The following is a 23,206-nucleotide window of genomic DNA, read 5'->3' as shown; positions in this document are numbered from 1 at the left end:
TTTTCAACCTACCAAGTATATGCTTTCCCGGAGGAAGTTTTGCTTGCTCAGCTTGCGAAGTTTATGAGATTAAGTCGCGTCGTATCGGACCGTAAGTGTATTTTAAGTGCGCCGTGGAGGACCGGATAGAGAGGGATTGCTCAAACAATGCAACTTTTTACAGTGGCGACAGTTTGCTGTTTGGATAATGCAAAGGTATAACATAATGAAATATGATAAACCTGAAACACAGTATAATATATATGATGGACGTATTAGTATTTGTAACCAAAAGGGTAAATTTTACATTAAAGGTGGGTAATTTGAATTGTGAAGTAATTTTTATAGTAAATAAGATTGACTATTTCTTTTATTCAACGAATAATTCGCGAGATTTTAAGAATGTCCCATTCTAATGATTGAGCTTACATCATTTTGAAAACACTCACGAGGAAATATAGCCAATAGAAAAAATCTTTTTTGAAAAAATAAGACACCCGGCAGGTATCGAATCTGCGTCTCTTGTGTATCGCGCCCAGTGCATTACCACTATGCTAAGACTACCATGCTTAATTGCGACAAATTTACTACTCTAATTACTTAAGTAAATACTTTAATTTGGAATACAAAAAGCGATCGAATACGATTATGAGCAGGTATTAAAAAGGTCAATAGTTAAAATTTGTCGCAATTAAGCATGGCAGTCGTAGTATAGTGGTAACACACAGGGCGCGATACCCAACAGACGCAGGTTCGAACCTGCCGGGTGTCTTACTTTTTTCATTTTTTTTTCTATTGGCTATATTTTCTCATGGGTGTTTTCAAAATTATGTATTCAAAAAAAGATTATGTTCTGCACAAAATGTGTCTACGTCTGAGATGTATTTTGAATATTTTTGGTAAAAATAAAATCTTGTGAATTCTTCGTTCAATAAGGAAATTATTTTAATAAATAAAATCTTAGATATATGTTTGACACTCGATTTATTGGATGGAATGGACAATTATTGATTTCCTAATTAATCTGAAATATCTTATAAAATATTCAAAACTAATTATGAATTTCACTGCAAGTATTATTCTGAGAAAAGGAGAAGACGTACGAGAATTATTTTGACATGTGGTACTGCCACCTGGTAATATTTTCTAGTTATATGATACCGATCAGAATTGGTTTCGTTCGCGAGGATATTGTCGGTTAATGCAAGTTATTTATATGTAGGAATACTGACTGAAATCCTGAAAAATCAAGAAACCGATTCTTACGTGAGATCGCATAAAAATAACAATTGAATTTAGAAATAATCCTCCGATATTGAATTGAAGTAAAGCCACGAGGTTCGATAGATTTTTCTTTCAATTTTATTATTATTATTTTACAAGACAATCTTGCAATGAGAGCAAATGCAGCGGTACTTAGAGCGCTTTCTTTGCATTCACAAACAGGCACAATTTGCAATAAATATGAAGTGTCGGATTCGTGATATCACTTCACACTGGTACACTGATGGTCAGGGTTGACCACGTTGTAAGTTTTGAGAATTTTACACCCTATTTCATATGTTATTGGTTTGCGAATATCAAATCGAATATTTTAATCCACCAAGTTATAACATAATATAATCACATAATAAGTGTATAAGTAAGACCTCAGAAGTTAGAATAGAGGCTCCGTCCAATATAAGATGACGCAGGTTAGATCAGCTTTAGATGTCTGTTTCTGATAATAATTTGCGATGGAGACCTAAATAATCTTAATCATTTTCTTCTGGCGAGAGTCGATAGTATGAGATGAGCAAAAGAATTTCGACTGCTTCCTGCCGGCGAGAATCTAAGGTTAACTGATATGGTATAGTTCACTTGAGATTCGTATTAGGGGGTTTGGGTCGAAATCCCGAAGGCCGGAATCCCGAAAGCCTAAATCCCGAAAGCCGAAATCCCGAAGGCCGAAATCCCGAAAAATAAAAAAAATCAAACAGTAATAATTGCGCAATCTTAACACTTATCTTGAGTTGCGCAATTCTTGCAAGAGACAAAACCATTTTTTGTAGAACGGGATTTCAGCATTCGGGATTTCGGCATTCGGGATTTCGGCTTTCGGGATTTAGACTTTCGGGATTTCGGCCTTCGGGATTTTGGCCTTCGGGATTTCGTCCGGCACCCCCTGCCGGGGTGGCTTACTTTTTTCAAAAAAAGATTTTTTCTATTGGTTATAATATATTATTCTCTCAGAAAGTGTTTTTCAAAATTATGTATGTTCAATAATTAGAATGATACATTCTTAAATCTTGTGAATTATTCGTTGAATAAAAGAAATAGTTAATTTTAACTAAACATTTACATAGTATACCTACTGAGTTGAGTTTCAGCCCTGATATCATCTTAGGTAGGTAGGTATTTATATACCTATCTTAGCCGTACCGCTCGGAGGAAGATTTCATTTCATAGCCGTTATTGGTTATTGGAAATGGCGTCAATGAAACTGAATGCAAGTATACGAAGTCGTTCGGGCGGCGGTCGTGCTGCTACGGATGGCTATTGACTCGCACCGTGTGACCGTGTCTTTACTTTCGCATTGGTTTCAACGGGGATGCAAGTCGCTTCAGAAGGATTCAACTATTTATCAAATCTATGATTTGTATAATAATTGATTAATTTAAATTAAACACAATATATCATAAAATGAAATGAATAAATGCAAATTATTGAATATAAAATTAATTGGAAATGTGCAGGCCATATCCCCAGAAGGACCGATCATCATTAAAAAAACTCAACCGGTAGGTACATACAGTGGAACGAACAATATCCCGGTCGCACAATATATAAACTCGTCTCGACTGCTACTCGTCGAATTTGTCGATGTGATTTTGTTGTCGTTTACAAAACACATGTAATTTCATGTGCACATAGCGCCGATGCAATGTTTTTGGTAGAAAAAAACATTTGTTGCCACATGCAACAAATTTTATTTGATACAAGTCCCGGCAGTGTACGCAAAAAAGAGTTGCAACATTTCTAGCAATTTTGCTTTATAATTTCGTATGTGCTACTGGGCTAAGGGATATGTAAAAAGGAGACATAACTATATTCATTTTAGCATCCCAATAAATTAGCTGGGAAGGTAGTATGTTAGCGATTTTTTTGTTTACATCAACAAAATTGATGATTACATGTCACTGCAATATATCGACAGTCGACGTACTCAAATATTCAAAGACATAATATTGACGATAAAGTTAGACACATTAGAATTCTAAATGGAATAGTACAAAACTTAAATCCATTAGAATTTAAATTCAAATTTCATCAAGTACCTTCGGTCGATAGTATTAATATTAGACACATTAGGTTGGAAAACTCGTTTTCAAGACCCCTGATCTGTGATATAAACCTCCGCAAATGTGACAATTGTTTTTCAGATTCACATTTACAGCTGAAAACCCGCTCCAGTCTGCAAGCGATTTCAGGATTTCCGTTTGCTTGAATTTTTTACCTCTCTAAAGTTTATAGCTTTCAAAATCCTGTGCCAGACAGCTTTATAAACAGTGAGAGAAAGTTTACGGTTAGTTAGTTATATTTGAGAATTAAGTGCATTGTTATTATAAAGCACTGGGTGAATAAGCTGTTTATAAATAAAATTAATAAATTTAATTTTTTTTTTTATTCTAAATTGAATATAAGTAAATATACAAACTTTACCATTTATAATTTGGGAAAGCCTCGAAAAGAAACATATTGGGGAAAACCTTAGAAAAAACATTGAGATTTGAAGTTATGGTATCATTAGTCAGGGTAGATTCATTTCTGGATAGGTACAGGTTTCCTCTAACTGCTTCTACTCTTCTTGGATTAAGTTCTTCGCTGCCATGTTCATTCACTGAACTTGATAGGCAATCATGTTGTCGTTTAGTATTACTGTATTTTGTTGTCAGTCTATTGCCATTTCATCAGCTTGATCGCATGAACACTAATTGATCACCTCTATCACATGACGTTCTCTCATCTGCCATCTTATCCATTGTTTGGCTTTTATGTCTCATTGCACAACTGGTAGTTTTTTGATATATTTTAGTTAATGATTCATGTTTCACATCAATCCGTGAGCACTAGTAGCACACATTGGCCGGTCACAGTTCACTTAATGAACATTAAGGCGCCCAAATATTCTCCATTCCCGTTTGATGCTGCCAGCAATCTCGTAATATCTCCGTTATGTGTTTTAATGGAAATGCTTTTCATTCTAACAATCTTGAGTGAATGCAATCTTTGGTAAAAGTAACATTAATATTATCGCCTGAGGGCAGTTGATGGAATCTGAAGTCAAGTCGCTGACTAGGTGTTCATTGGAGGGACGGTTTGGACATGCTGATTTGACGCGAAGACTTGCAGGTGTCCCGTACTTGAGTCAGTCCGGCAGAATCGGAACACACATACAAGAGAGGGTAGTAAAATTCCGTGAAATGTGAAGTGCAAAGCGTACAATCATTGTTTCGCTATTAATTAACCTATTGATAAATATTAAAAAATGTTGTTTAAGAAAAGTTGAGGGAATGGTGATTAATATTAAAAAAACAACGACCCGGAATTATTTTATTTCAGACTACACCACTGACTTGAACTTAAATACTTAAAAGTCACAACTTAAATACTTAAATTCGAATTCAATTCAAATACTATGAGAATTTATTGACAATAGTTCTGCAGTGGATAGTTGATTAAATCTAAAAAAAAGAAGTTAAAATACATCAGCTCAGCTCACAAAAGCTGCTTTCGTTTTGATTGCTAGGATCAAAAGGGTTAACAATGTCCATTACGACGTGTTAATTGTTGAATGCCTTTTTTCGGTCGTCGAAATGATGGACAAAAGCGGATTTAATCTCTCCAAGCAAACAAGCTTTCGCTGTTTGTTACTTTGTTGTCGGCCATGCTAATTCCTACGATTTAATCGTAAATCGCGAACTCACCTTTGTTGGCGGTGGGCGGCTCGCACGGCTCCGATGCGTTTAGAGCTGCCTATTATTTTAATGGGCACAATGATTTTGCGCGTATTGAGTTTCGCCAACAAATTGTCGACAGAAATATAAATTAACTATCTGATCTGTGCCTCTGTAGTGAAAATCACAAGTGAACATCGTACAGCTGGAGACCGTCCATCATAATATCATGAAATGTTCCCCATTAATTATCCCGGAAAGTAGATCGACGTCATATTTGTTTACATTTCTATCTGGAAATCGACCACGTAGAATCGAATGGTGAATATTTCAGATTCCAGACCTATCACATACTTACTTTTCTATTGTTTCAACTTTTTAATGATGTTCCAATAAAAAAACCTCTTTAATTCCAATTATGTTTATACCTTTTTTTTTGAAATAATATGTTTTCATACTTTTATATGTCTATTAACTAGTTATTATACATCATCTTTTACTTAAATTATGTTTTTACGAAAAACTTTGTCGAAGTGCATTTAGTGGTCGCCCATATATGACGTCACGCCCTGATACAATATACAATAAAGTATTTTATAAGAACGTTATACGAGACGTGATTTAATGCGAGACGTGGACCCTCAACACGAGAGATGTCCAAAAGCTAAGAGTCACACAGCGAGGCATGGAGAGGTGCATGTTGGGCATCACGCGAAGGGACCGTAAGAGAAAAAATGGGTTAAGAAGCAGACAAGAGTACGCGATGTAATAGACGTTGTCAAATAGCTGAAATGGAGATGGGCGGGGCACCGAAAGGACGGCCGCTGGACAAATGCCGTCATCCAATGGTACCCAAGGGGTACGAAACGGCCACAGGGTCGCCCTAAAAGCCGCTGGATTGACGAACTGATAAAGTTCGGCGGAAATGCGTAGCAGCGAACGACACAGGACCGAGAGAGTTGGAGAAAGCTTAGGGAGGCCTTCATCCAGCAGTGGATTGACCCCGGCTGATGATGATGATAAGAACGTTATAGTGAAATTAAATATTTTCAACTAGATTTAAAAAATGTGACGTAACTTAGACAGGGGAGAAAAAGATTTTGTGTGATCTATGGAGGGAGCAGGGAGGACCCCTTAGTTATTTTTCCATGTGAAATACGGAACGCAATAATATATTAACAGAATATTTTCAAAAGGGTGAACAGTGCACAGGTATAATGTCACTTATGTCGCGACATTATTTTATAAATTTAATATTGTTGGTGACGACTCGCATTGACCTATATCGCACGGCGTAGGCTTTCCCTCGTTCGAATCCCACTTGCTAATAACTCCTCGGCGTAAATGATTTGATTGAGCAAATAATCCGCTTTGTTTGGGTGTCTAGCTGCATTGTGACAGTCATAAAATAGAATCGTTTTCACTGAACCTCCGTATCGCGAAGTAAATCTCATCCAAATCGATAATCGTACATTATTTCGATACGAGACATTCCTACTTGCCTCGCGATATGGAGAAATGAATCAGATTGTATCTAGTGAATTAATTGGTGTAGATAAGTTGATTTATTCTGACACGGCCTCTTAATAAATTAGCGTCTAACAAGACACAAACCAGTACTGCTGGAGCTTTCAGCTGTACCTACCTATTACTTATTTACCACTCGGCAACATAAATAGAAAATGTTATAATTGGAACTAGAGTGTGGGCTGAATATTTTCATACAATGTTTCATTAATATTGGCAGTGGGTACCTATTATTTATTTCTGCTGTGTTGATAAATAAAGGGTTTCTCAAAATAATACTATAGATTAGTATAGATTTTTAAAACGTCATAACAGCGTTGTTTTGATTCCCACCAAAATTGACACTCGTGTTCAGCATTGTTGTAAAAAATCATCATGGAAAGATACACATATATTCAAATTTCAAATTTATTTATTTTACATATAATAAACATAACAAATTATAAATTTAAAGCGTTCACGACATGACATAAAATAAGTGTTAACATTTTTTTAAATAAAAATACAGAGAAATGTGAGTTGATAATACAATAAGTAATAAAATAAGAAAAGAAATAAAATAAAAGTAGATGGAAGTACACAGAGTGAACTTTGATAGACCCTATCTTAATAACTTATAAAACAACGTCCACCTAAATTCACTCTCACGTAAGTGGAATATATCAATATCCGAAGCAAGCGATTTCATTATACATGGTTATTGCCCTCCCAATTCGCATTATTAATGGGAGGTTAGTTCTGCACCTTGGGAGAACAAACAACGGATGCCCTCGATTCATAAGGTAATTATCAGAGACACACAAGTCAACACCACCAAGAATGGCAGAGTACTCATTTACCCATATATAACGTATACACATTGTTAAAATGTATTACAGCAATAACGAATGTGCCACGTTTCGGGCATTACGTGAAATTTATGGTCAAAATAATCGACCTACAGATAAGTATTCGTAATTTAATTGTAAACTTCGAGTCAAATGTGTATTGTTTATGATTTAAAGAATCCAACCTATCAAAAACGTAAACGTACTGCCGAAAACATCGATGTTATGCATGACATACAGCTCGTGACACAGTCAGCATATTGAGAGAAAGGTTCAGTATATATCTCTTATTTGATAACCCTGAATACATATATAAATACATATGTAATGATTAATTGAATTATTTTTAAGACTACACAGGTAAATTAGATTTAGTAATGTGGCATTTTCAATTGACGCAGCCTCAGAAACATCCTAGTTTTATTTTTGCAACCGGTTAGGATTCGAACACACGTCTTTCCTTTGCCAGCCGAGTGCTATTACTAATTAACTACCGAGCGAACAGGGTTGGTTACCTTTTCAAATTTTAATTTAATTTTTAAAAATATCATAAATTCAATGCGGTTTAACGAGATTTTCAAAACTTATTTTTTAATTATTTGCTTGTAGGCTTATAATAAAAAACCTTTCATTTTAGTGTAATTTGCCGTTAGATCTAAAAATATTCTATACAAAACAAGATTAATTTACGTACGGATTATTACAGCCTTTGGATGCATAAGTATTAGAAGAAATATACGACGCAGCGCATCACAACTATTACATTTGGAACATACATAGTTCTGAAAACTCTCATTAGAAAATATAGCCAATAGAAAAAATCTTTTTTGAAAAAAGTAAGACACCCGGCAGGAATCGAACCTGCGTCTCTTGGGTATCACGCCCTGTGCGTTACCACTATGCTACGACTGCCATGCGTAATTTCGAAAAATGTTAACTATTGGCCTTTTTAATACCTGCTAATAAGCGCTCTCCAAATTGAGTTACGGTAGGCGATCAGTTTTTGTATTCTAAATTAAAGTATTTATTACTTTAATTACTAACCGACGTCACGGATTACTCCAATATTTTCTGTTGTATAACATTCAATATTACATTTAAATGCTTTTGTTAGTTAGTCATAACATAATTGACGTTAGGAGTAACCCCTGCTTAGTTTTAACATTCATGTACTTACTAGTATAATATATTAATTTAATTGTGTGAATATAGTTACTATTAAAGTAGGTGGCTTTCCGCACACCTGTGACTTATTATGGCCCTTAGCACCTTCGCTAAAAGCGGATTCCTTACGTGGGTTTCCTCACCTTGGGCGTTGGTTTGTGAGTTAGATTCGCTCTTTCCAATTCTGTGTGTTTAACCTGGCCTAACCTAGGAATTCAGTAACAACACAAACACATAACATAACATGTTGCAGCTTCAATTTTGTTTTATTATTATTATCGATAATTTGAGTCTTTCTGTTGGTACTGGAACATTTGATATCATTTTAATTTCAGCTCAGGGGTCGTATATATAATATGACGTTACATCCTAAAGGGGGGAGGGGTCTGATATAATTTGCTGATTTTTGATTGGGGTATTTTGTGAAGATTCTTGTGCGTGAAGATGAATAATTTTGTGACGCTAACAGTGAACGTTGTCTGTAGGTACATATGACGTATCGCAAACACTGGTGGGTACGCTGAGCTACAAGTTGTCGCCACAAGTTATCACATAATTATAACAAAAATGAAGAATTATGTGAGCACTGTTTTCGATCCGCGACGGAATAAAAAATATTTAAATTTGTATTTATATTTATTTATTCATGTAGACATGTATCGTGGTCTAAATTAAGCATTGTATCATTGCGTTTTAATACTTACATAAACTTATTTAGTAATATGACATTCTTCGGACGGGAGATATACGAAAATATATCCATATTTGGAACTAGATGTATGAATGGTTATTATCTTGGATTTCTTTTTATCTCCAAACATCGCTTTGTATTATTTAGTTTTTTTCTAATATACAGTGACGTCCCGTGGGGGTAGGCAGATTGAGCGTCGCTTGGGGGCGGCAGTTACCCAAAGGGCGGCAAATCGAGGAGAATCACTAGGTATATATATAAATAGATACCTAAACTTAGTAATAACGGAAATATCTTTCCATTAAAAAATTCAGCTCACCGGTTGGAAACAAAATGTATTAATTAGGTACGAATAGGGATTTTTTTGTCGGGTTCGCGATGTCTAGTTTACTTTCGTTGTCCTTGGAAGTCACGTTCTTGGTGAACACCAATGACACGTGCATACCTAATTCAAAATTTATTCAAATATGTTTGCCAGTCACTCGCGAGTTTTGGAAGTTGTCAAGTGTATTTTTAAATGTAGGTACCTATCTGAAACTGTAGACTCGCAATATTGTCTATTGCAGCAGAGATGGCATTTAAATTAGATTTATATTGTTAGTAATGTATCCATGCAACACATATTTCTTAGATATCGGAGACATGAAAGGATGATATTATAAAGTACTGTATAAGAAAATGTGGCGGCATTTTGGCTCTGCCTAGGGGCGGCATTTTGTCTAGGGACGTCACTGCTAATATATTCCATTACATGTTTCTAGCGAATTTTGTTTGTCGACTAGAGAAAAGGGCTGTTGAGTTTGCCTATTTTTTACGACCAAACTAACTGAAAGTGGGGCATTTCTTGCCCCGGGCTCGCCCTTATCGCTTATCACATATTTTCAGCGATGTTCCGAACCGAGGCAATATTGTTTGCATCTTTGATAAACATGTCGAAGAAAATTGAATAGGAGCTCACTTCCCTGTATGAATGAATGAATCTATTTTACTATCTCCAGAAATTCTTCGTCAGTATCATAATAATATCTACATGTCAATGTTTTTAAAGCAAAACTTATTTATCCAACGTAGCATAAAATTGTATGTGACACAAAAATTCGTTACAAAATATCATAAAGTATCAAGGCTGCATGATGGCGAAGAGGTATTCGATTCGATTCAAATGTCACGTATTTGAAAGAAGTAAAGTCAAATTTTAAATGTAGAACATTCGAAACAAGTGAAATGAATTTTCCTGTCAGATAAGAAAATATATTATAGTACAGAATACATGTTCATGTTGGTTATGTAACTCTTACCTTACCTCGGTGTAAGTAGATTTATTACTAGTGGTGGGCAAACTGAAAAGAATTTTTCTGTAACTTGTGGCTTTGAGTGAATCGAAAACCGTTTTAAAAGAAGGCAAAAATAATGTGACAAGAAAATAATGCACAATGCAAAGTAACTTGCATTTGATTTAATAATGTGCATATAGAAGCCACGAACCTTGGATTTATTATGAATAGATGGTAATTACTAAATTTTAATTACAAAATATGGTTGATTTGTACCGAAACCAAAACATTCATATTAAGTACATGTAATGAAATTGTAAAAGCCGTAACTGCCTGTGGAAGGACAAGGTGTGTGAATTGATGTACATGGATATACAGCCCAATGCACCGTACCATAACTAAGCGTATATAGATTAGTGATGCACAACCCGCGGCTCAAAATCGGTATATGATAATATTATGTAACATTTAAATTAAAAATAATTAAAATGTATGTTTACTATCATTATTTTTCAACACTTGCACTAACCGCGACCCTTCTGTTAAATAGTTTGTGCACTACTGTTTTAGATGGACAATCACAAACATCACGTGTGGTAGGGGCGCATAAGTGGAGTTTCAGTGAACGTGCACGAGAAAAACTTCCTTCCTAAAATGACCAAATAATGGGGGAACAAACCTTCCTATGATTATGTCAAAAAGTCATGTTCTGTCGTAAAAAAATCGCCTGCGGAACAAATCTTTTAGGTATTTATTATCTTTAAAAAAATGTGTTTATGTCGATTATTTAGTCTGTAGTTTGGTTAATTATATTATGTAATATTGAAGATTCATTATGTTTCTGTCATAATTAGGTACGCATATGTTCTATGATTTTTAATATTACAAAAAAAATCAGGGATTGGGAATTTTTTCAGTTTTAGGGGACCGAAAATTTTTGAAAATAATTTTATTACTTATTTAAATCTCCTAATGGTAACCGGTCAACATCAAACTTCGATTTTATAGGTTGGTAATAAGTGTGCGTAGGTACCTGCAAGTTTCGTATTACGTAAGGGGCGCATTTTTCGTTACGCTCCCGGGCGTTAAACTACTTTGTTACGCCCCTGCTCAATCCACGAAATCCGGTGTAGTCTTTTGGTAGGTTTACCGTGAAATGCTGTATTTTATTTATATAGCGTTTCAGATATTGTAGTCCTAGGGCCGTATGTATGAGATTCCGAAATTCTTATACAAATACAAATGAACAGTATTTAGCCTATAAAGTATTTAGGAATCTCATGCATACGACCCCTAACATTTTATAAAACACCTTGTTGCTATAAATAGTCTAAACTCTAGTTCTATAGTATCTAATAGATCGATAGTACTAATTCCAATGTTTAACACATACCGCTAAGACAGAATGCATATTATAACCATCCAACACAACAGAAACGTCTTAAAATACACGTTCGTTATGATATAATAGAAGGCGTGCAATGTGTGCTAAGTCAAATAATGTGGGTCCTGGGTCATGGCGGGGTGTTAGCACATATCTGACACTAAACGCTGTTATTTGTTACGTTTAGGACGCGTTCATAGTCGTTTTATCGCTCGTCTCGGGGTTGATAGCCGCGTTTCTTGCTAGCGTCAGTCAAGTTGGACTGTTTTACGTCGGAAATTTACGCGTCTGTCTCCCTCCGAGTTTTCACTTCAATTCGTGGGGACCTGCGCCATTATATTATTATTAGGGTAATTCTAGTTGAAATTCATATTTTATACACTCAATCCTATGGTGACAAGTTACTGTAAAATAACTATAAAAAACGCAGCTTTCTAAATGAACAGTTTTACTAACCGGTGCACTCGATAATTTTCTGATAATATTAACATGTTTATCGAATTTTATCTATTATGTATTAGTAAGTTGTTTATATTTTTATGTTATAATACCTACCTAGCTCAAACGGCCAAATGAAATAAACTTGAAAAACGCGGTCTATGACAAGTCATATATTTTTTTTACAGAGAGTCCGACAAATTTCGTATTAACTTTAAAAAATGTATATTAACTATATGAATTTATTCACATTTAATTTTTTATATGATAATTTCAGGGATTTCACAAACCGCAGCTGCATTCCGGTACACTTTCGTCCATTTTGAGCGCTGAATTAACCCCATATTAAATGTATTGGAATTTGATAATAATATTATTAAGTATTATCATCGGTTTCTGGGTACAGGTATTTGAATTCGTAAAAATTTATCTAGATAAAAAAAAATCAGTCATATAGGTGCATAGGAAAGTTTCTTTTTTATTGATCATGTTTTCAAATTATTAAATAAATGTCGAAGAAAAACGAGGCGTAATAAGATTTCATTATATTTCCCCTTTTGAATCTTGTTATTTTCAGTAGTTCAGTTAACCATTATTGACAATTAAATTAATGATTTCCTTCTGCTTAGGTCAATGTAAAATAGCTTGACATGGATCATACGTTAATTGGTTGATATGATAATATGTTGGGTGTATGTTTATATATAATATATTTATCACAATATTATGTGCGTCAGAAAGCTTTTGAATTTTTTCGAATTAGTACATAAGAATATGTGAAATAAGCGCCGGGTCGTGAGGGGGTAGCTGCATCGTAGGTCGTATTGTTGTCCGTACTGAGAAGAGTCCAATACAAGGATTCGTGATACGACATGCATGGGTGTCTTAAGTTCAAGCTTTTAGACGACAACCGTACTTCTGACTGTTTTTTTTCCTGAAGAAGACCGACTGTCTACATGAGAAACGAGTCTGGCCTCTGAGGGTCTTGAAGATTGGATATCACCATGGAAAGCCTCCAATCGAACCTCGGTAGAGCGTATCCGAGACAATATGGTAAAATGGGTGTTCTCTAACAGTAAGTAACACAGGATACCTGTTTTTATGTAAAGCATACCCTTTGCAATGCTCAATGAAATCCTTCAAGCTGAAGAAATTAATGTTGCAAGTGTGCACCATTATTTTTGATTACCTATCGTTAACTCCTTTCAATATATATGTTACGCCGAATGTGCGAAATTGAATATTACATGAAATGGGCAAAATTTTGCCTAAATCATGATAAATGCAAGCCCGTTGCCTTATTCATGAATTAGACAAAATATCTGAAGAGTGCGTGAATTCGGCAGTAATTTTTCTGCCTAGTTCATGTATTGGACAAATTAGATAGTAGCGCTACGGTGGTATTTTTTGCAACTAAACTAAATGTATCAAATGCTCATGCATTGGTCAAAATGTACATATTATATTATCTATGGTCAAAATAGATGATCGCGCTCCGGTGGTGTTTTTTTGCAACTAATCAAACTAAACAAATGTGTCAAATGTCATTGATTATAAATTATAATATAAAAATATACCAATCAATAACTACAATGACGTTCATATCCATTTACTATGCGCAAAAAAAATCTAGAACTATAATATGATAACGGAAGAATTTTATTGAAAAGTATTTTCGCGATTTGATTCGTGCTTGGGTATCAAACGTGCAATGGTCGATTGAATGTTTGTGATAGTTTGTTGACACTTGATAGCTAACCTCAAAATGGACATTCAGTTGAATAATTTAGTTCAGAATTACAAAACCTAACCTAACCTAACCTAATAATAATAGTATTATATTATGTCCAATTATAACTAATAAAACCATCCGTATTAAATTTACTTTTTCTTCTGTCATGTTGACAGTTCAAGAATTCCATACCCTGGCGAATTCATGTACTCAGCAGAAAATTTACCTAATTCATGAATAAGGCAACAAGCTTGACTATTACATGAATTAGCCAAAATTTTGCCCATTTCATGTAATAGTCAATTTCGCACATTCGGTGTAACATATACATACTTTTACCCACTGTTATTTGTACGTTAGAGTTTGAAAGCAGTAAATTGACTTTAGACGTTCGTTCAGTTCTAATTATCTTTGAAAGCTGTTTATAGGGCTTCATCGACAAGCTAAAATTTCTCGCTGTCGTATTATAACCAATTTTCTAATGGTATTTTTGAGGGTTTCGCAAACAACTTCAACTGAAACCTCAACGCCCCCCCCCCTCCTGCTTCCGTTCATTTAAACCGTTTATGATAATAAGCATCCATCGTCGGTGGGGTAACGCACATCCCCCAGACCCCCAACATACTCAAGCGTGGGGGGTACACATATCCTTTTCCCATCTCACAACCCCGCTCTCTCTCTTAGCCGTCAAGCGCTTTGAAGAGTTACTTGAGGGTTAATTTAGCTGAAAATTAAGCGGATGTATACTTCATTTCATGCAATGATTCTGGTATTAAACTGAAAGCTCTAAGGCGGCTCTCGTGGTGCAGTACGTAATGCGCTTGCCTTCCACCCGAGAGTTCTGGGTTCGATTCCCGGCCAGGACACAACGTTTATGCGTTTTTCTCAAAGCCTGGGTGTTTGTGATTGTTCAAATTTATTAACAACCACCTTGTACGAAAAAGCAAGGACACAGTTATTAATAATTAAAAAAAAAAAACTGAAAGCTCTAATAAAATAAGTTGTCATAACATGGCGCCAATTAATTAAAAAAAAAAATTGTCTCAGGGTCAAGATTATTGAAAGAAGATAAATATTAGCAACCGCATGTTTTGTCCTCTTTTATATCTAATTCACTTTACAATATAATTGTACTTTTCATGTAACCAACTTTCCAAATTCATAAAGAATTTAAATGTCAATATTTTAAATATGTATGTGTATAACATTGAACCGTTTTACTGAGCAGACAATTAAAATGGACCCAGTGATAAAAAATTCTAACAAGTATTTATAAGTGTGCGTACAGCGCGTGTAACCATGGAGAGACTTCTGCATTTTATTGACACTGGTGACCGATAAGGTTTATCCCTATTTAATACCTCTATGGTTTACCCCCTTGCGAAATACCAATCCATACACGGAGCGCAAGCCTTGATCTAATTAAAGACATTATCCCTCGAGAACGTAGAGGAAAGAATGACGAAAAACACGATAATAAACTCAAAAACGGTAACAACCAATCGTGAATTTCTCAACTAAGATATAATATCAGCTGTTTGGGTATCGATTCTTAATATTTATGAAGTCAATGCGAAAGAATACAGTCCATATTGTATGCAGGTTATGAATTATAATTACACGCCGTATAGAAAATGGCTACCTGCGCCAAATATTAGTTCGTTAGTTGGATATTTAAATGTAGGTATATATTATTATCCGATATTTTTATTTTTAATTTTCGCGCAATCAAGGGTACCGTGAACCCCGTTTGAGACAGCGACGATTTTTCTTTGACGCTCATGACGCAATCGATTCGTCAGAAATTTAAAAGGCTGCATCGAAGCAGCTCAACCCAATCTTACAATTATTAAATTAAACCACAATCTTAAAAGGGCGCTTATTTCTCACAGCTTCTGTATAAAATATTACACAAAACATAACAACAATAAAACCCCTCAAACAGATACGTACTTGTACACAAATAAACCATTGATATCATCAGCTGTTATCACGGTAATCTTCAATAATATCTATTTTTTGTTACAAGATGTGATCCTAAGATCATTGATATTTTTACTTGTCAGTCGTAATAAGTTTTTTTTTTATCCCGGGGCTTCAAAATCAATCGAGCCTGCAAGTCGCTAAATATACACTCGTTCGGAAACGTTAATCTAACATATGTTAAGTAATTTTACTGTGATTTAGTATGTCTCAAATATATCGTAGCTACAGCGAATTTATGTGTGACTAGAATTCATAAGTATGTGCAGTGTAACATGACTGAGTTTTGTATGTCTAATGGCCGAAAACGCATCCTGCGCCATCCTTCTGCTTGAGGTACTTGTGGAGTCTACATTGTTTAGTCACTCGAGGGTTTAATATTGTCGAATTCTTACCACGTTAACTGACATTTTCCAAATATTTTCTTATAAATTATGCTCTGATGTTTCACAGTTGCCATTGTTTGGTGTATAGACAAAATGATACCAGAGTAGGTGTATCATAATGGTGAAGGGTGTTTGTTGAAGGAAGGTAGGCCTTGGTTAGGTTACTGAAAAAAATTCTTGGGCAGCCAGAAGTGAACCGGGAATCGAACTTGCGCAAAAAATTCTAGGGCTTCGTTAGTTGGATTTCTTTTCGGTAGACCACCCGGATTTTGCCTTCTGTGGGCAAAATAATATAACCAATGCGCAAAGGTAGGTAAGCGTTTACATACCAGTGTGAATCTTAAATTTGAGACGGGTGGCTCTATTGCTTAGAGAATAAATATATCTCTGTTATTAAGAAGGTAAGCTTCAAATGATCGTAAATATAGTATTTCGTGGTACCATTGTTTGAATGGATACATATACTTTTTATTAAAACTATCGGTAGGTTTAGTTCAGACAAACTTCTATGTTATTGATGGTTACACTCCATTAATCTTTCCATTGGAAAATTATTTACTACTTATGACTCGCTTTAAATATGGAATTAAAGATTCGAGAGTTGTACAGAATGAAAGAATTAACTCATTTATTTAATTTTTGCGTAGGTTCGCTCTTTATATCTGCACCCTCACTTCACCGCTGTTAGAGTATCCTCCACGTAACTTTGCAATTGTATACAGTGACATGATTTATGTGTAATGTATTAGTATTTGTGTATTAGTAAATGCCAGGCGCCTGATTTCATCAAATAATTCTATTCCAAATTGCAAGGTTACGTGGAGGGTAGTTAGTATACCTGGCCATATTTCACTCATGAAAAAATGATTAATTTGAATGAATGAACTTGATCTGATTGTTCAAATTGTATTGTAAATACACTTTTTTCTCACAAAAACAAAACCTCTTCCAAACGAAATGATGATGATGCCGGTAGATTCGACGTGCTCCGCTTGATACAATCACTTATTACGTAAATAGTTTAAGGCGTCCCATTTGCGAAGGCTTTTGTTTTAACATGCGTGGGGCACTTAGGACGCGAGATTTTTTCCCATCCGCAGCCGATTTTCACTAAACGCTGTCGCAGAACCTCGCGCGGTAGGTATATGTTGGTCGTTGCATAATTTGGTTTTCTCTTTCGGGTGAGAGTTTTTCTTTGTACCATTACAAATAATAAAAAATATTGCCTACAGCAGAAAAAGTTCAAATTAATGATATATTATATTGGTGATGCTTTTAACAGTGGACTGTATAATTTGAAGGTGATGCTGGTGTTTGGTGGAGTACGGATCTAGGGGGTGGGGGGGGGGGGGGGGGCTTTCACAGGATGCCAGATACTGCCCTTTGATGTTGAGAGGTCTGGCGTGCACTGGAACTGGTTCCGTGTTCACGCACTGGTAAACGGACGATACACTTTTGGATAGATAATATTATATGAGGTTGATGATGATGATGATGATAAGTTCAGGATATATGACATAGACGCGACGTTCGCTCAAACCGTATCAGATTTACCGTAATAAGGTCGAACAGATATGTTTGATTTAACCTTTGAATCACTCTGTATAACACGGTGCGGCAACACGTACCCGTTCGCTCTCTTGAGCTGACTCATGCGCGACGGTTGTATTGAAGTCACTAAATGTTCTTCGAAATTACGGACGATTCCTGACCCGTAACTGTCGGTCTCTTGATCTTGTGATAATAATAAATAAGGGGATTTGAGTAGGTGGGGAATAAGCCCCATAATCGGCCCAACCATATATTTGATGCCACCTTTTATAGAACAATATGAAAATTACTGAATTATGACTTTTGAATATTATTGTATTCGTAATGACGTGTAAATTACAATTTAAAAATAAATGTTGCATAACATAAAATAATATCAAACTGATATAAGTACTGTAAACGATATTCATTTAGAAGCCAACGAGTAATCACTTAAAATCGTTCAGTTCCCAACACGTATTTCTCATTGTGCAGAATCTCTCTCTCTGGTGCAATTATATATGTTCGCATTTCTCTGCCGCCACGTACCCACGGCAGAAACTTCCATCTTCCATCCACCCTCTCGAATTGAAGATGTGACAAGCCATTTCCTGGCAGCGCCACTTTACTCCTACCCACCGTGTTCATCACCGTTTTGAGAGCTGTCACCCTGATGCCTTATTGCCTCGCTCTCTCTTTCGTGTGCGTTCAAAACAACAACACCTCTTTTAAGGTGAAGCAAACCTTTTTTGATTTCTGTTACTAGGCACCAGATTTTTTTAATAATAAGGTTTTTTTAATTGTCTTTATGGACATCCCACATTTACCACTAAAGTTTATATAAGGTCGAAGAAGAACGAAGATATTAAAACAAATATGCACCAGCTGAGAAAAATTCCTTATTCGACAAAAATCGTTTATCCGCACCGGGTATTAGGTACTTATTTGAATTGTACGATTCTGAATCATAACATTTTGAAGCATAGAATTTGAAAACCTCGATTAACGTAGTTGTTAGGAGTAATACGCATGATCGTTTCACGTATTGGTAGCTGACAGATACTACACTCACCCGGATAATAAACATGTGACTTCGCATCTCATTCGGTCCAACTTTTTAATCGGTTAACTGAGATTTCTTAAAAATATATATTTTCATTTATAAGAATATAGCATTCTAAAATTTTGTGTATAGTCAGTATTCAAGAACCGATAATAATTTGCTTTTGATACCCAATATATTTGCCACCATTATTGTACGCAGTAATAAGTGATTAAAACTGCCATTTAAATAATATGTTATTATTATTTTTAATATTTTCAATGTTCATTAATGATCTAAAGTAAATTTTTTACAAAAGAATATAACCCAAAAAAAAGAACGGACAATCAGAACAGATCAGAATAAAGTCAATAAATAGACAGAAGGTACCTACTACATATTTATCTTTTTACGTCTTTTGAAGGCTTGAGTTACGGATGAATAGAAATACACAATCGTCAAAGCAAACCCCCGGAAAATTTTGAATACAAAAGCTAGTTAAAGCTAAGATATAAAAAGCATCTTGTCTTCTTGGTTTTCAATAAATAGTAATTTGTTTTCACAGAATATACATACATACAACTAAAATATTCTAATAATCTTTTCCAAGAGATTCAGTATTTAATTCGTGGTTCGTGGTAATGATTTATATAATAGGTTTATCACTTGGAATTTAAGAACAAAATTTCGATTTATATTAATACTCTAGCTACAGCATTATTATATGTAAAAGAGTCCATATTTCATGTAAAAATGTATAGTCACATTTTCTAAAAGCATTCCTATAAATTTGTTATGTTGTTTGTAGGAAAAATCGCCTGCGGCACAATCTTTGTTCATAAGTATCTGTATGCATTGATCGCATGGTTCGCCGTTATTTTCTTCAAAATCTTTCTGTGACATGGAGGTATGGACCTTAGATGTAGATGTCACGGAATGTTGTGGCTGTATACCCTAAAATTTCATGATGGTGATGACTCACGAAGAGAGATTAAGATCATATTAATGGAAAGTACCAATAAGTTCTGTGTAGTATCAAAACCACAAACTACAGTACGTTGGTTATGAGCCGATAAAAATACAGTATTCCACAACTTGTTATCCAACGAAAGGCTATCATAGCAGAAGACGACGTTATGGCTTAGGAACATCTGTGACTGGTACGGGTGCAGTTATTCTGGATAGCACACGATGAAGTGAAGATCACCGTGAAAATGTCTGCCCTCCGATAGGGGATGGCATGAGATGAAGAAGATATAAAATATACATTTTAAAGAAAGAATTACTTTTCATTTTTAATCTATGGTAAACTTGCGGTTAATGTATTGATGAAAATGGTCAATTCCTTTCTACGGTATCTACATATGATAGGTAATGGGGTAGAGTAGTATACAAATGACTTACTAACGTATCTGAAAATACCCGATGCGAATAGTCGCCCCAAAGGTGAAAATCTCCCCCTTTCAATGACCACAGTAATATTCCCCAGGCGCGCTTGTTGGCCACCGCTGGCACGCACGCTCGCGCCGGTTTCACTGCATGATTTACCTGTGTTGTTGCCCCGTATTACGGGAGGCTGCACACTCTTTCGATGATTTATCCAACCCTTTTATGGCTGTTGGGGAAAACCCCAAAATGTTTAAGGGGAGGAACCCGCAGTGAGAGGGTTTTTGAAGTAGTGCCTTGTTTCGCTTTATTTTTCTGTTTCGTAGTGTTGCATTGTTAGTTTTAGTGGGGCGTGCGAATGGCGCGGCGGCTTATGTTTTTGGGGCTTCCTCCTTCAGCGTCATAAATAACTACACACGTGAGTAATTTACGGCGTAAACGGAAAGCATTATGGTATGAACAGCATTTTATTTCAATATCAGACACATAGTAATAACAGTGGCAAATACCCCATACTAAGACGTTATGTAAAGCCTACCTTCGTAAGAAAAATAGATTTTAATCATTTAAAGACATTTCAAAAGTAACATGTACCAAAAGAGTCCTCTGTATCCGAGTCTATAGAATCTTCTACTAACACACGCAAAAAATGCATGGGATGACATGATTTGTCTGGTATTGACGTTGAGTCATGCTTCTGAAGACTACGGCTTTGCGTATATTATATAATATGGCCATGTTATTTTGTGTTCGGTGGATTCTCTCCTATCAATCTATTGGATAAGAAGCCCGACTGATGAGACCGTAGAATTTTATAGCGCAAGTTAGATCGCGGATGTGGATCCCTTTTCTTTTAGTATAATATATTTTATGTAGTACTTATTGTCAGCAATGAAACAAAATCCAGATTCAAGCACCGTAAAGATGGCTCTACAAGCTACCACATCCTACCTTTTTTCAAAGGGCACACTTTTAACACTGAATAATCATTGTAATATAATAGTTTTTTTTTTAATTTTTAAGGTCGACCAGAAGCTGACATTTCGGATTAATTGATAAGATACAATGCGAAGAAGGAATAGTTGGCGTTAAAATGAACTACCTACTTAAAATCCAAGACTATAAACACGACGCACCCATATGGAAGTATAATCGTTTACCTGGTCATCATAAAAAATAATAATCCAGTCAACACTTACAGTCAGATATCACAGCCCTCTTGGGAGGGCGGTACTATTTTAATCCTCTAATCAAGTCTAATGTATAGATTAATTATTATTGTAAAATGTACCTGCTTATTACGCTCTGCTGCATCAGCCCCCCCTTTTTTTTTAAAGAAATACCTCTCCGTTACAAGCACTGTTGATTATTGGATTCCCACCCCCCAGTGATAACAGTAGGCAGGCGAGAGTTGACGCTAGCATTTAGCTCTCATAAATAATTTATTCGCTTCAAGCGTTTCACAGCTTATAATCAAATCTTTTGTATTTCTCCAGTTATTGTATTCGCTTTGAGAGCACAGTTAAAAGTTTCATTCCTTCCTACTCGAAGTTTGTTTCCTACTTTTGTTTTTATTATTTGATGTCAAACACAACTCGACTCAGTTTGCCGGAGCGGAAATTAAAACACTGCCACTCAGAATAAGACAACATCGCGCTACTCAGTAATTTTCGCTTTAATTAAGTTTTACGCGTCCTCTTTTTGATACATGAAATTAACACGGAAATAGTGGTTTATTAAAATTATTTAGAATCACACAATGTAAAGCAAAACAGTACATATCTTTACTAATAATAAAATTAGAGTTTCTGTCGGTTTGTCCGTTTGTTAGGTTATAAGTATTAATTGTAACTCAATACTTTAGGAGTAGGGAACGATGTAAATTTCATTATTATTATAATATTGCTATAATATATATATATATATGTATATTTATTTATTTAAAAAATACACGTTGAGTACATAACAAATTATTAATTCAGGACGTTCACAACATGACATTTAGAATAAAAAGAATAAAAACATGACATTTAAAAAAACAGATGTATAATGCATCGTTAAAAATATATACTTCTCTAGGGAGTGCATTGACCAGCCGCACAGCCCTCGCTATTGGTGCCTGGTGAGCCTGACATGAGGAAACAGCTTTCACCCAAATAGGTCATGGCTGCGACCACGCATGTAATTGATGTAATCAGTGAAAACATTGTCAACGCATCTATTCCATACACAAGACTGCTATCGGTGGTTATCGAGGGTAGTTTATCGTATGCTCGTATTGAGGTATTATAATTATTACAATACGTTTGCCGTCTAACTAAACAGTCAAAACTGTCTTTCTCGCTCTTAAAGTTAGCACTACCAAGAGAGGTGGTATTAAAACATAGCACTTATTGTAATATTTACAACTAACTTATTGTAAAAATTATATTACTTCAATACAAAAATATGAAAAGGCAGTCTTGTCTATAGAATAGATGCGCAGATATCTTGAAAAAGTCATATGGATGCCGCTCTTACTATTATGTTATTACGAGGTAGGGTTGCTTTTATTTTTAAATTCATCGGTGTGATCAGTAGATTAGCCCAGGTCGTAGATAGATTGAGAGGTCTAGACAGTCGCATACCTTAAACTTAAATTATAAACGACGATAAAAAGGTACGTTTATTATTACAATTTTTCACATGTTTTCACATTAGACTTTCTCGATTAGCCGTCATACCTTGAGTGCCTTCAGGGATCAATGTCATCCAAGTGTCACACGAGCTGAAAGTTTTTTGTTTGACCAATTTATTTTGCAGCCTTAGGATTTAGGGGCTGACTTGTGATGTGTTTGTGACATATTGTGCGTTTCCACTCGTAAGTATTCCTATAGCATTAAAAATGTTATGTGGCCTCTACGCTTGACAGAAGAAAATATAAAGT

At 35.3% G+C, this 23,206-nt stretch overlaps 1 protein-coding gene across 3 annotated transcripts in view; it reads left to right on the top strand.

Annotated features, from left to right (window-relative positions):
• LOC147070965 (uncharacterized protein CG43867) overlaps positions 1 to 23,206 on the top strand; it is an 899,434-nt gene that overhangs the window by 203,244 nt on the left and 672,984 nt on the right. The gene's annotated exons all lie outside the window — the stretch shown is intronic.

This window comes from Rhyacophila brunnea, unplaced genomic scaffold (assembly GCF_057557595.1).
Source record: "Rhyacophila brunnea isolate RB1 unplaced genomic scaffold, BYU_Rbru_1.0 scaffold_21, whole genome shotgun sequence".
In the NCBI taxonomy this organism is placed as follows: domain Eukaryota; kingdom Metazoa; phylum Arthropoda; class Insecta; order Trichoptera; family Rhyacophilidae; genus Rhyacophila; species Rhyacophila brunnea.
This window is presented reverse-complemented; position numbering and strand designations above follow the sequence as displayed.